A 15894-nucleotide genomic window follows, 5' to 3' on the forward strand; every position below is an offset into this window, starting at 1 on the left:
CACCCTTTCAAGAATATAGCACATTAAACCACCTGTTTCTATCAAAATGAAGACAGCAATTGCCTTCCTTCACCCAAGTTAATACCTTAACAGTAACACAGCAGAGGTTAGTTTGCATGAAAGTAAATCTAATGAGTTTTTCCATTCACTATTCCTGAAATTCCTTCCTTCAGAAATGAAGCTCTGTATTGACTTCAGCTATGAAGAAACACAAGTATGAGAAACACAAGTAGTCAGACTGTTGAGAATTCTCCACAAGGATAGAGACACACCTCAGGCAGGAAGCAGTTGCTTCAACTTGAGTTCAGTTCCCAGAACCCATGTAAAGGAAAATGGGTCCTGCTGGCATATGTTTGTAATGTCTGTCTCAGGGAGACAGACAGGTGGATCTCTGAGGCTCAGTGGCTAGCTAGCCTGGCGTACTTGGTGAGTTTCAGGTTAGTTAGTGAGAGACTGTCTCAAAAAACAAAGTGGATGGCTCCTAGATATTGATACAAGAGGTTGACCTCAGGGCTCCACATGCACATGCAACTGTGTGTGTGTATACACAGCAAAAAATTGCAATTTTTAATAATGTTAAATTGCAGAAGAATCAAGAAGGAGTTTAAGATAAAGAGCTTAGTATGTACCAAAATTAAGAAGGACCCTTATGCCTTAAAAGGTCCATGTGATATTTATACATTTATGTATTACAGAGCAAACTTGCTTTATTTTTATTTATATTATAGCTACTTGCTAACAGCTCTAAAAATTCTGTGATGGCAACATATGAGATTAGTGTCTGGGCAGATTATCTATAAATCTCATATATCTACCCTTACTCCAATCTATTGCTAAAGTTCCCCACTACTGCTTTGGGATCATTGAGAAAACTCTGAATAACTGCCTTTAAAAGTCTTGGAATCCTATAATTTCCTCACTTAAGAGGTAAATAAATGGCAGCTCACTGAGAGCAGTGGTGAACTAACCTGTGATGAAGACAGAAGCTTTAAGAGCAGCAAACAGACAGTATATCCCATTATTTTAAAAGCCAGGCCATTTACAGAAAAGCTATAGTGAGAAACTACTGCCAGTGCTCCCTCCTTCTCCTCTTCCTCCTCCTCCTCCTCTTCTCCCTCCTCCTCTTTAAAAAAAAAAAAAAAAGACAGGATTTCACTTTGTAGCCTTTGGCTGGCCTGGAATTTGGAATTTTTTGATAGGTAGACCAGGTTGGCTGCAGACTCACAGTGCAGTGCTGAGATTAAAGGCCTATACTATATCATCCATTCTAAGAAGATAATCTGCTTCTGGGTTGGCGACTCGCCACTGTTGAATACTGCTTTCCAAGTCACTGCTGATTTTTTTTTTTAAACTGAGTAACTCCTTGCTAGATGTTGAATGAGAGAGAGGGGACTTTGCTAATTTATACAGTAACAATTATTTGTAGAATTACTGTGTGTGTGTGTGTGTGTGTGCTAACATGTGAAGCATGCATGCTAAAGTGTGAGTTAACTCTATATGTAGATCAGGCTAACCTTAATCTCAGAGACCTGCCTATCTCTACCTACCAAGTTCTGGTATTGAGGTATATATGCCATCACATAGGCTGCTCTGCTATTCTTAACTCTTTTACTTCACACTCCCACATCTATCCTTTAGGAAGGGGAAAAAAACTAAACCAAAACCAACCTCATGTTTAGAACAAAATGCTGGGGGCTAACTGGAACCACAGAACTATGGAGATTGAGGCAACCTAGGCCACAGTGAGATCCAGTATCAAAGGGAAGAGAGTAGGGAAGGAAGGAGTGGGAAGAGGTGTGTGGAGAGCTGATGAGAAGGGAAGGGATGCCACAAAGCAATCAGAAGTTAGCATTTTATCTTGTCTGTAACATGCAAAGAACAGGAGAGCACCACAGAGAGGTTACGCCAAACTGCAAACATTTTGTTCCTTACCACAAAACCAAGAAATAAATGTATTATTTAAGAACCCTGCTGCAGATTAGAACTGATTTACGTTCAAAGCTAGGGCTTTTGTTTCTAAGTCTGGAACCACCTCTTTGCCACTTTGTATTTACACACTTTCTCTAAAATATTAACATCAACCTCACAAACAGTCTGTTTAACAGTAATTAGAATTTATCTAGTTAACACAACAGCAAAGCCTGCCACAACACAGATGGCAGAAGACTTTCTCCTTTCCTCATCAGTGTCAAAGAACTTTTATTTCATGATTAAGAAGTCTGCACATAGTATTTACAAACTAGTGACTGAATTACTTTATTGGGAAAGTCTACCCAGCAAAATTCTTGATTATTTCTTAAGACAAAGATTTTTTTCTTACTACCCTGGCCAAACCTAGCCAAATACAAGATTAACAAATCAAAATGGACAGAGTCTGTACTGTTGATCTGACTCAGGTCTTTAAAGTACACCAATTCCCTGAAAAGCACAAGTCCCCAAATCCTGCTACAAGTGGAACTATCTCAGCAGCATTCAAAACTCTCAGTGTGCAAATTACCTCTAAACTCAGGTCTGGGTATGAGACTGGGATAGTTCTTGAAATTCTAAGCAGTTACATAAGGCTCATTCCTAGCAAATTACAGTATCAGGAGGGTTGGCATCTGTCACTGGCTCTGTCATGAGCAAGCCTGGATACATCTCTGTGTGACTATTTCCTCATCTGGAAAGTTATTTGTAATATTTAAGATGCTGTCAGTCTTGGATGATGTTTTTTAGTTCTCCTATAAAGATTGGACTGACTTCAACATATAAACTATGCCAAGGGGGTGGGCAACAGTACAAGAAACAGTTGGAATCCATGGTCTATTAAAAGCTTAGTTTTACAAGAAAAGATTATTTTACAGTATATATCAAGTTCAGCTATACTTCAACTGCATAGATTTTTATATATCACCTCCTTCCAAGCCATAAAATAGTATCTATGTTGGAAATGTCTGAAAACTTGAATTATCTTAAAATACAGTAATCTTTCAAATTTCTATAAAAGAATCTGTATATTCTCTGATTTTAATAGCTTTCCTACTTCTGTTGAGCTCTTCCAGATAAAATTTTAGTCTCTTTTCTTGGTGGTTAGTGGTCTAATTGCTTTTACTTGCTATGTACCTCAGGCTGGCCTCGCACTTGGCCCCTCCTGACTCAGCTTCCACAATGTTAGGCACATGTCACTAGATACAGTACGACTTTAACACTGTTAACTCATTTCATAAAAGGAATCACTAGGAAAACAAAACAAAACAAAAACAGGACCATGGCTACAAAGTCCTAAACCAAATTCTTACTTTCACCCAGCTTTCTCACAAATGAATGTCACCAGTTATGAATACGCTACAAAAAAGGCTAACTCATGCAATCAGATGAAAACCTTACAGTACTAGTACCTGAAGACTGAGTGGCAAACTTCAAAGATGTACTTTATGATCTACCTCGTATTTACACATTTATATAATCTCTTCTTCCTCTAGGAGTAGGATGGACCTAGTAATCTACTGACAACAACAAAAAATCAAATATGGTAGAAATGATAGGATGCCACTATGTGACAAGGTTATTAAAGACTGATGTGCCTGCTACCAAGCTCTATGCTGGGATTCCTTTTTGCCTTCTTGCTTGCTCTGACAAAGTCAGCTCCCAAGTTGTGAAATGTTTTATAGGTACACATGGTAAAGAACAGAGGTCTCTGGCTACAGGCAGAAATGAATCCTGCCAACCATCATATGAACAAGCTAGGAAGTAGATCCTTCTACAGCAAAATTGCCCATTCCCCTTAAATATAAATGTAAATATAAATATATATATATTTTTTAACATTGCTGGAAGCTAGGGTCCTGCCCATACTAGGTAGGTGTTGTATCATCTAGCTACATCCTCAGCCTTTCCCATTTTCTCTTGAAAAAAAGTCACATTAATCAGACTTTTCCCAAACTTGCCCAACATTTTCCATGTTACTAATTAAAATGTCCTGAAGTTCAGTTCTTGGACCTCTCCTCTTTCACCTATGCTTACTCCTCAAGTGGTCTCCTCCAGACTTTAGACACAACATCTACAGACATATCCCAAATTATTTATAATTTCGTCTTCTCACCACAACTGTTCCCTAATACATACAAGTACCTACTGAGTATATTTTACTTGCACATCTAATATGCACTGAAGTTCAAAATTAAAGCTTTGATCAACTTCAGCACAAACCCACTATATATAGTCTCCTCTACTACCAGTCTTCCTCCTTTTAGTAAATGGACACCAAGTTTCCAGTTGCACAGGCCAAAAAACACTGTTAGCTCTGTTTCTTGCACCTCCCCTCTAGCCCACCTCTTATCCTTTAGTTGTTGGTTTTACTTAAAAATAAAACCCAATCTCTTAAAACTTTTTTCCACTTCTATGAGGCTCACATGGATTATTGCTATAGTCTCTTAAACTTTCTGCTTTGAACTCTCAAGTCTTTCTCACCATTAAGAATAATAAGGCCATATGGTTCCTCTGTTCAAAACTCTCCCATTGCCATCATTCTCAGGTCAAACAGCAAAGTCCTAACAAGTTACTTCAGTTCTCTGACCTCTACAGCTCTCCTCTAGCCTGATTCTAATTCTATATTGTCCTTTTCCTTCCTCAGACACTCCAGGCATACTTTCTACAGATGTTATTACTATAGCTGGTAATTCCAGTGTTCTTCCCTCACTCTTACTCATGTAGATTATTCCTTTGAGGTGTCACTAGATGGCCGCTTTCTCAAGCCTACCTACCTCCAACCTCCATGTCTCTCACCCGCTCCATATTCTCTTTCTCAGCCTTTTCTCTGTAGTATTTATTTCTGATACACTGTATTTTATCTTTTATTTTCTAACTCCATCTTTTAGAATGTAAGCACCATAAGAGACATGTATTTAAGAATGACTATATCAACAATGGGATTCTTTCACTGATCTATGCCAATACAGCAGAATATTATGAATAATTTTGAAGGTACCAAAATATTACATTCATACTTCAATCATTGCTTTACATTTTGACAAGCTTAACTCCCTAATTATAATCATACTAGCATTATATTAAGTTAGTTTGCATTCTTCTGAATACATACATACTAATTAGAAGAGGAATCAGTTCAGAATCAGGCAATAAGCAATTAGATTGTTTTAATTTTTTTATGGTTTTGGTAATAAGAAGGCATGAGAACCTGAATTTGGATCCTTAGCATTCATACAAAACTCCAGGTACAGCTGTGTATGCCACTAACACCAGCATTGGAGAACAGAATGACAACCTCAAAAGCTCTCTGATCAGCCCCTACCTAAACTGTGACCATCTGGTTTGGAAACAGATTGAGAGCCTTCTAAGACGCCGCCCCAATGTGCTGTTCTGGCCTTAGCATGTATGTAATAGGAACATGTACCATCACGCTCACACATACATATTATATAATAAAGAAAATAACAATAATAATTTTCTACTGATAATCCAAGGTGAAAACTTCACATGCAATGTCACAGAATTCAACAGTTAAAAGATATTAAAGACTAAGAATTAAAAAGATAAACACTTTCAAATAATTCTTTAAAAAAGAATGTTAAAAATTATTTAATTTTGGGGGGGGGTGATTTTTAGAGACAGGGTGTCTCTGTATAGTCCTGGCTGTCCTGGAACTCACTCTGTAGGCCAGGTTGGCCTCGAACTCAGAAATCCGCCTGCCTCTGATCCCAAGTTCTGGGATTAAAGGCATATGCCACCACTGCTTGGCTATTTAATTCTTTCATATTGGGTTACATCTTCTGCTAAAAACACCGATGTGTTTACATTCATTTTCCAACCTAGACATTATTTTCAGGTTTTTTAAAACTATCAGTGATAAAAGGAATACAGTATTTAGATGAGAAGCTAAATCCAGTTAAAAAAAGACTTGAGCCGGGCACCGCATGGTGGCGCATGCCTTTAATCCCAGCACTTGGGAGGCAGAGGCAGGCGATTTCTGAGTTCGAGGCCAGCCTGGTTTACAGAGTGAGTTCCAGGACAGCCAAGGCTATACAGAGAAACCCTGTCTCGAAAAAACCAAAAAAAAAAAAAAAAAAAAAAAAAAAAAAAAAAAAAAAAAAAAAAAACAAGACTTGATTAAACTGAGCTAATTTTATAAATAGTTTTTACACTTGTGTTGTATAATTACACATTTCCAAAAATACTTTCATACCTCCACTGTGATCTTCATATTAACATGTAGGGTAGACAGTATCTATCTCCCCATACCTTCCAAATACACATGATATTTTTCAGATGGAAAAATATATCTTAGGTTTAACTAGTTTGCTCAAGGTTACAAAGTTATACATAGTCAAGCTGAACTATAATTAACTGGATTTTTTGTTTGTTTGTTTGTTTTACGCCCACTGTTTTCTACAACAACATACTCCATTATTCAGTGAAAAGGGTACCATTGCACAGGCCCATAAAGCCTTACCTGGTCATCTTAGCAGCTTCCTGAGTGGAAATTTTCATATTCCTATTTATTATAAAAATACTTTGTAGATGGTATAAGTATATTAATGTCCTTATTTTAAAAAATTAAAAAGTTCAGGAGGTCAGTATTAAAAACTGAGTATCCAAAGCAGTGTAAATACAATCCTACTTTTTTTAAAAAATACCATTCTTTTTTTTTAAGATTTATTTTATTTATTTTATGTGTATGAGTACACTGTAGCTGTACAGATGGCTGTGAGCCATCATGTGTATGGCTGCTGGGAACTGAACTCAGGACCTCTACCAGCCCACTCTCTGGGTCCCCACTCGTTCCAGCGTAATTCACTGTAGCTGTCTTCAGACACACCAGAAGGGGCGTCCAATCTCATTATCAGTGGTTGTGAGCCACCATGTGGTTGCTGGGATCCGAACTCAGGACCTTTGGAAGAGCAGTCAGTGCTCTTACCCGCTGCGCCATCTCACCAGCCCCCAATCCTACTTTTGGGCTGTCAAACGGAGGACAACTGCCAGAGCAAGTGCTTGAAGAAGGCATCTGACAGAAGCCATTCTAGCTCAAATCATTTCATTACTGTTAGAGCCTCTATCTCCACCTGATTCTATCAGCAATCCTGACTGAAAATAAGAATAATAAATTATTTTGCCCTTCTCCCCAAAGACTTTAGCTCAGGTTCTGAAAAACAAATGGTTCCAGGACTCATTCCATCTGGACTTTCTGTTCCCCTTAATATTCTGAGGGAGAGATCCTTGAGCCCTCCAATTTCATGAACATCTCATGGCAAACCAAAAGCAGGAGCCAAAAATAAAACAAACAAAAAACCAACCAACCAAAACAACATCATATAAGATTGAAAGCATGATTCTTCACATCATTAGAGCCTGGTGCACCTTACCTCATGCTAAAACCCCTTTTAATAGAAATCGAGATTTCTGATTCCTATCAGTCTACAACTAATCTTAGCCCAGAAGCCATTAACTTGGGGTGCTCAAACTACAATATGACTGTAAATCTACTGGACAATACACCCACATGAAATTCCTTAAATACAGCACATGTGTCAAAAGCTGTTCAGTTCTAGAACCAGGCAAGACTGAATAATAGGTAAGACTTCTTAATACATGGCTTTGACTTTGTTACAAAGCAGCACATGCTTCTACATGTACTCTTCTTTCTTCCATTTCTCTCTAATACTAAGAGACTGAGATACAATACCAGATTTGATTATAGCTCCTTCAAGAAACCATGGTTCAGCAAAGGCATAGTGGAATATACCTGTAATCTCAGTACTTGGGAAGCTGACGGAAAAGGATTGCATGCTCAAGATAAACTTGGGATATATAATGAATGCTGGCAATCCTGGGCTACATAGTCAGACTCTGTAGAAAGAAGGAGAGAAAGTGGGAGAATGTATCAGTAAACCTGAAAGCATGGAATAAAACTGTTTTAAGGAGTGAAGGACAAAAAAACCCTGAAAGAAACAGAGTGTGACCATTCTCCACAAATGAACAGACTCAATGACCCCTTGGGGCAGCATTAACAATTCAACAGTCGGGTGGTGGTGGCACACACCTTTAATCCCAGCACTTGGGAGGCAGAGGCAGGCAGGTTTCTGAGTTCAAGGCCAGCCTTGATCTACAGAGTTCCAGGACAGCCAGGGCTACACAGAGAAACCCTGTCTCAAAAAAACAAAAAACAAAACAAAAAAACAAAAACAAAACCAATTTAACATATGCAAAATGGACACTTAAAAACAAAAATGGGGCAATATTAGAAAAATGTAGAGAAAAACCTCTACTTTTGAGACTACACACTGTTCTAAGTTCAAGGAAGGCCTCAGAGAATAACAAGGTCACACATTCACACAAAAGGCCTATCACAAACTGCTAAAAATGATGGCCAAATTATTAGTGCATTCCAGGGCTAAAAGGTGCATTATGAATAGTAAAACCAAGAAAATTATCATAGATTTCTTCTTGGAGAAAGGGAAAGAAAGTAAGATTACTCCATGAAAAAATCTTATGTTTACTTAATTTCTAAATTTTAATATTTTCTTTCACAAAATGTGAATACTAAAACCTCTTGTCAGGTTGAATGGAAAATTAAATATATAAATGTTAAATCCTTTGTATGCTTGTAAATGGTAGCAAAGCCAACACATGTTAGCTCTTCTCTTTCATCAATACCTATATAGTTAATATAGAACCTCCTATGTAAAAGAAAAGCATGCACTGAAGATTGGTCGTTCTGGAATTTTGGAATTTATTTTGCCAGGTAACACTGACTAGTACAAACAAAAGGTCAACACTGTCAATTCAAGAAGCTTAAGTGCCTTGGTTCCCTAATAGCAGTTGAGATACTAAAGCTGTACTGTTATTCTACAATTAAGATACTCGGAATCAACATGAACATTAACCTAAGACATGAATAAATTAATTTTTAAAGTCAGTTTTCTTCATGTTATCTTATCTCCATCCATCTTCAAACACAAAGTTTTACATTTCAGAGTTTCAGAAACAAAATGTTGTCTTTTTAGTACTAACAACAAACTTGCTGTTTTTCAGTATGAGACCTCAAAATAACAAAGCTCTGAGAAAGAAAAAGAACCCAGCATATAACAAACAACAGTCAATTGCTGAGATAAATAAAGGTAGCCATCCAGGACATAAACCACATAAAGCAATGTAGCTCACAAGCTATTCCACTGTTGACTTTTTTTAAAAAAAAAAAAAAAAAGCTTTTAAATTTTATTAATTCTTTCCTTATTTACTTATTCACTTTACATCCCAATTGCAGCCCCCTCCCAGTCTCATCCTCATACCGCCCTCCCCAACTTCTCTCTTTCCCTTCTCCTCTGAGAAGGGAAGACCCCCACCCCCAATGGGTACTAACCCACCCTGACACACCAAGATGCAGCAGGACTAGGCATATCATCTCCCACTGAGACCAAACAAGGCAGCCCAGCTAAGGGAAAGGGATTCAAAGGAAAGGCAACAGAGTCAGAGTCAGCCCCTGCTTTACTTGTTAGAGTACCCTCATGAAGACCAAGCTGCACATCTGCTACAAATGTGTGGGGTGTCTAGGTCCAGCACCTGCATGCTCTTTGGTTGGTGGTTCGGTCTCTGTAAGCCCCCATGGGCACAGGTTATTTGATTCTGTAGATCTTCTTATGGTGCCCTTGACCCCTCCAGCTCCCTCAATCCTTCCTCCAACTCTTCCACAAGACTCCCAGAACTCTGCCTAATGTTTGTCTGTGGGTCTGCATCTGTTTCCATCAGCTGCTGGATGAAGCCTCTCAGAGGACATTTATGCTAGGCTTCTGTCTACAAGCATAACAGAGTATCATTAACAGTGTCAAGGGCTGGCTTTCTACCATAGGGTGGGTCTCAAGTTGGGCCAGTCATGGGTTGGCCATCCTCTCAAACTCTGGTCCATCTTTATCCCTGCATATCTTGTATGCAGAACAAATTTTGGGTAGAAAGTTTTGTGGGTGGATTGGTGTCCCCTTCCCTCCACTGGAAGGGAATTTTAAAAAAAATTAAAACGTCAGGGGAATGAAAACACACATACACAGAGTTTGCTTTTTGTCTTTTGAGACAGGGTTTCTGTGTGGCCCTGGTTGTCCTGGAACTCTTTCTGTAGTTGAATTCAGATATCCATTGCCCTCTGCCTCTGAAGTGCTGGGATTAAAGGCATGCACTACCATGTTTGGCTGGGGCAATATTTTAAAGCAAAAATTATAAGCAATATTTAATATATACACTAATTAAAATCAAGTATTCAAGCAGCTGATCTATGATACAACTGACTTTATTAATTTCAAAGAAGCAGTTCACATTCCATTTTTACTTTCCCTTTAGTGTTATATTTAGTGGTTTTTTTTAAGATTTATTTTATTTTATGTGTATGAGTACACTGTAGCTGTACAGATGGCTGTGAGCTAGCATGCGTGTGGCTGCTGTTGATCTCAGGACCTCTGCCAGACCCACTCACTCTGGCCCCGCTCGATCCGACGTAATTTACTGCAGCTATCTTCAGACACACCAGAAGAGGGCGTCTAATCTCATTACGGGTGGTTGTGAGCCACCATGTGGTTGCTGGGATCCGAACTCAAGACCTTTGGAAGAACAGTCAGTGCTCTTACCCGCTGAGCCATCTCGCCAGCTCCTATTTAGTGTATCTTAGACATCAGAAACTAAGAATAATTATTTCTTAGAAACTATCTCTCAGGTTATTAAGATTTTGTTCTTGTAACTTTCATTCTTTTGTTAGTGTAAAGAACAATTTTAACTACACACTACTCTATATTTTAATTTTTTTTTTCACATCAGAACACTTGGCAAGATTTAGCATTCTCCAGCTCATGAAACATGGGGAGAGGAACAGGTATGGTAGATGAAGTGGTTTGCATATTACTAGAAGGCAAGAGCTAGAATTAGAACCTCAATAATAACACAGCTTACTTTCTATTTTGGCTCAGTGCTGGCAACTTTTAACAGAGAGGGAAAAAGAGATAGAAATCAAATCACTGAAGCTTGCATTGAAATGGTAGCTAAGTCAACTATGTGATGGTGAAAGGTTAAGGGTGTTGGTTACAAGAAGCTCTCGTTCAAACTTGCAATCTATCTCATACCTTCTCACTGTGTCAGCATTCTCGGTTCAGAAAGGAATGCTTGGTAAGTGTTGTATTGTTTTACATGATAGAAGCCCATGACCATGGCAACTAAAGCAACAAAACAGAAGCAAACCTATTTTGGCTCATTATAGAAACATTAAAAAGCTTCAAAACACTAGTACACAACCAAGGGAGAAACTGTAATAGATATTATGATTGTTACCATGAATATTTACAACTGAGTGACAGCAACTTGGAGAACTGACTTTGGCTCAATAATTGGCCTATCTCACTGCTATAAATTGATTCTGAGATGAAAGAGAATCAGATCAGTAGGATACAAGATTTTCTGGTGGTTTCTGATTATGTCTGTCCTTTCTGTTAGGAGGAAATCAGCCTGTTTCATCTTTTAGAACAGTAGTTCTCAGCCTGTAGGTTGTGACCCCTCTAGGGTTGCATATCAGATATTTACATTAAAATTCATAACAGCAGCAAAATTACAGTTATGAAGTAGCAACAAAATAATTTTATGGTTGGGGGGTCACCTCTACATGAGGAACTATATTAAAAGGTTGCAGCATTCAGAAGGTTGAGAACCATTGCTTTAGAACATAGTTCTTTCCTATGCTAAGTGGACTGGATCAACAGAAAGAATCGGAATCTTCTCAGTCTGCATTCATGCTTTCACTGACTAACCTGGAAGCCTATCTTGCCTCTACTTCCAGCTGTGCAAAACTGGTTGGTTTCCTTATTGTGTAAGGCTACCAGAACTGGGTTCTTTTTGCATTTAATGTTCAGTCATTACGGGAACAAATATTAACTAACATATATAAAGGGCATCTGTGAAGCAAAATGTTATCTCAAATGTAAAAAAAATTAAATATACTATTAATAAAGGCAGGGATTAAATTATAGAACAAACTTTAGAAAAGAAATGAACAGCTCTCTGCTTATTTTTTACAGCTGTTATTTTTCTCTGATTTAGATATTCCTGACAGACTTAGAAGGAGACAAGCTTGTGAGGGAGACCTGTCATTATTCTATGCTGAATGCCCAAAGTTACAAATTGAATGGAGGAAATAACTAGACAGATACAACAAAAATCCTTATTAATGTTCACAATTAGTCCTGGGAAAATTAAATTATATTCTGCTAACCTTGGGGATGGCAAAATTAACCCTCTGCTAATATCTTGGGGATGGCATTGTTTTGTTTTGACATAGAAGCCTCACTATGTAGCTCTGGCTGTCCAGGAATTCAATGTGTAAACCAGGCTGGCCTGGAACTCACAAAGATCCACCTGCCTCTGTTTCCCAAGTGCTGGAACTAAAGGAATGTGTTACTATACCAGCTGGCATTCATTTTTTTAAAGATAAAATTCTAGACGGTCAAATGCTTCTTGTTATGATTCTAAAAGAGAGAAGACTTGCAAAGACATCAAACAGGAAGGAAAAAGCCTTCATTCCAAATTGCATTAGTTTTGCTGTCTGCATCAAGTCTTCCTACTGTGCATGCCTCCATCCATATCTGACATCTGTCTGTTACATGGGTCTCCCTTATTATTGCTTCCCTGTGTGCTACATTTACTCTCCCGGCTCCTCTTACCACAGAGGTAGAACAAGTATCCTGTGTCCATTCCATACATTTCTGTCCCCTCCTCCCTGAAACATTCAGTTTGGATTCTAATGCCACCAGACTATTGCTGTTCCAATTACCTCTCAAATGCTCCACTTACTTCTTCAAGGCTACAGCTGCTTGCTCATTCTACCATTATCTTTGATTCCTTCTCAAATCCTAGCTTTGTATTCCTTGACAGTCTCTCTTCCCAAGATCCTATTCTAATTTTATTTTATCCACTAATACCCACACTCAAAGCGTAATCTGAGTTAATTTTAATTCCACTGTTATTTTAGCCCCTTATGCTATGGTCAAAGCTTAAAATGTGTTAATTTTAATGAATGTAACTATGTATATATTCTAGCACTATGCTCTTTATCAGTTCACCCCCTTTACTTACTTACTCATCTTGGTTTACTGACACACTATGTAGTCCAGAATGAACTCAAATTTGCAGTTCTCCTGCCACATCCTCGTCAGTGCCGAGCCTGTAGGTTTGTGCCTCCACACCTTACTTAGAAGTAATACTGCCACTACTTCTCTCCTACTCTTTTGTTGTCTTCTCAATCCCCATCTTACCTGAGGTTAAATTCTTATTCAACCATTTATTACTTCCTTGTCTTGCACAAAACCTCAACAAGTTTTCTCCTCCTTTATATTTTGTCATTCTTGGCTAAAACCAGTACCAATTCAATTCTCTGCCTGTTCTATGTTGGTATTTACACAGTTCAATGTGGCTAGAGAGAGTCTTTGTTAGCAAACTATTTTCTCTTTAAATTCAGGACCAGAAATCTCAAGTGACTCTGTAATGATGCCTAACAAGTACACCTTTTTATTTCCTGTTCCTCTCCTACTCTGACTGTTCTTTAATCTCCCATCCCTCCTCTTTCATGTGCTGACTCTACTTCCCACTGTACTGAGAAATAAAGAAGCAATACAAACTTCTATAAGCTCTCACACACATCTAAGTGTACATCTGAGCCCAAATGTTCTCAGCTCTCTCATTACTGCATCAGCTGTTGAGTCAGAGACAACCTAGTCTTCTAGTCACACACTCCATTCTCATTCACCACCTATTCTTGCCCCCATTAAAATTTCCCTTACTCAGTCCCTACAAAAATGTCAGTTTTTAATCTAAAAAATAAATATTTTCCCAATCTTTTATTCTCTTTACTACTATTTCTTCAACATAATGTCTCAGGTGCTTTCTGCTTATTTCTAACTTCTCTCCTTTTCTCTTGATCCTTTCCAATCAAATCTCCTACTACCACTGCCACATCGTCAGAGCTGTTCTTACTAGCATTCTAACTCCACATTGCCAAAAATGATGATAATTACTAATCCTCCTCTTTAACTGTCAACAATATTAGAAAAGGTTTCATCCTCCCTCTTTGGAATACTTTCTTCTCTACCTGGTTTCCAGGACACTGTCCTGCTAGCCTTTTCTCTTCAATCGGGTCCTCCTAAGTTTACTTTTCTGGCTCCTTACTTCCCAACTTTTAAACTCTGTAGTGCCTCAAATCTCAGTCTTGGGACCTCAGCTCTCTACCCTTTTTCTGTGAAGTCATCTGATCTAATCTCTTTCAACTCCCAAACTTATATTTCTAGTCCATCTCTTTTGTTTCAAGATACAGACATCTGCAATTTGCTTTTGTTGTTGTTGTTTTTCCAATTAGATACCTAATAGGCATTCTTAAATCACTTTGTCCAAAACTTTTTTCCTCCACAGTCTTTTCCTTCAGCTTTACGCACCACAGCAAACTCTACCCTTCAGGCAATCATATCAAGAATTCCATATTATACTTAACTTCTTGTTTACCTCTTTCTCTGGACCCTTCTTTCTGACTCTGTTAACAAATTCTGTTGACCATATCAACTTGTCACTGTTCTTCCAGAGGACCTAGGTATAATTCCCAGCATCTACATGGCAGCGTACAACCATCTGTAACTACAATTTCAGGGGATCCAGTGCCCTTTTCTAGCCTCTATAGGCATCAGACATGTACATGGTGAACAGACATACCTTCATGCAAAACATCTATACACTTAAAATAATAATAATAATACAATTAAAAGGAAGAGTATATGCTTTTTAAGGCTTGAGATTAGGCTGACAAATATGACTATTACAGGATGAACCAGAGATTTTTTTGTGGTGAGAGGACAGTTGTATATGTTGACTATGTTAACGACTGTAAAACTGATGTGATAAAATTTGGTCTTAGAGGTGTATAACATAATAAACACACAGTGAATATATGTAAACACCGATGTAATTTGAGAAAAGTATGCACACTGCATCATGTGTTATAGCTTTTGTACTATAATAGAATGATATAAAATGTTATCACCAAAAGTGTAGAGCAGAGACTGCCTCATCTGGGGATTCATCTCATATACAGTTATACCAAACCCAGACACTATTGTGGATGCCAAGAGGTGCTTGCTGACAGGAGCCTGATATGGCTGTCTCCTGAGAGGAACCATTGGACTGAGCACGGAGTCCCCAATAGAGGAGTTAGAGAAAGGACTGAAGGAGTTGAAGGGATTTGCAACCCCTTTAGGGAGTTCCCCTGTAGGAAGAACAACAATTTCAACCAACCAGACTCCACCCCTCCACCCCCCCCCAACTCCCCACCCAGAGCTTCCAGGGACTTAGTCATCAACAAAGGAGTGCACATGGCTCCAGCTGCATATGTAGCAGATGATGGCCTCGTCAGGCATTAATGGGAGGAGAGGTCCTTGGTCCTATGAAGGCTTGATAGATGCCCCAGTGTAGGGGAGGTGGGAGTGGGTGGATAGGTGAAGGAGCACCCTCTTAGAAGCAGGGGGAAGGAAGATAGGATAGGGGGTTTCTGGGAGGGGGTAAACTGGGAAAGGGGATAATATTTGAAATGTAAATAAAGAAAATATCCAATAAAAAAGAAAAAAAAAGAAAAAATGTTACTACTAGAAATAAGGATAAGTAGGACGTCTCTGTATCAAGGTATCAACTTTCTAAGGATCAGTAAATGCTTCAAAAAAGGGCAAGATTTAAACAGAAACACAGAGCCACTGTAGCACCTTAAACATAAACACAAGTCAGTGTAGCACCCCAGACTTTCAATCATCCAGTCCTTTATCTTCTGTCCCTCTAGAATTAGTCTTTTTACTCATTCTTTAAGAAGTCAATGCATATTGAATAATAAATGTTTTACTG

At 38.4% G+C, this 15894-nt stretch overlaps 1 protein-coding gene across 3 annotated transcripts in view; it reads right to left on the reverse strand.

The window, feature by feature from the left end:
• The window catches only part of Glce (glucuronic acid epimerase), a 72350-nt gene that overhangs the window by 42787 nt on the left and 13669 nt on the right, over window positions 1-15894 (reverse strand). The window contains exon 2 of one of the 3 annotated variants that reach the window (XM_031346353.1): window positions 7739-7842. The exons of the other annotated variants lie outside the window; for them this stretch is intronic. The gene's annotated coding sequence lies outside the window, so the exon portion shown is untranslated. The remainder of the gene's footprint in view (window positions 1-7738; window positions 7843-15894) is intronic. 3 annotated transcript variants of the gene reach the window in all.

The sequence above is a fragment of the Mastomys coucha genome, unplaced genomic scaffold (assembly GCF_008632895.1).
Source record: "Mastomys coucha isolate ucsf_1 unplaced genomic scaffold, UCSF_Mcou_1 pScaffold23, whole genome shotgun sequence".
Taxonomy (NCBI): Eukaryota; Metazoa; Chordata; class Mammalia; order Rodentia; family Muridae; genus Mastomys; species Mastomys coucha.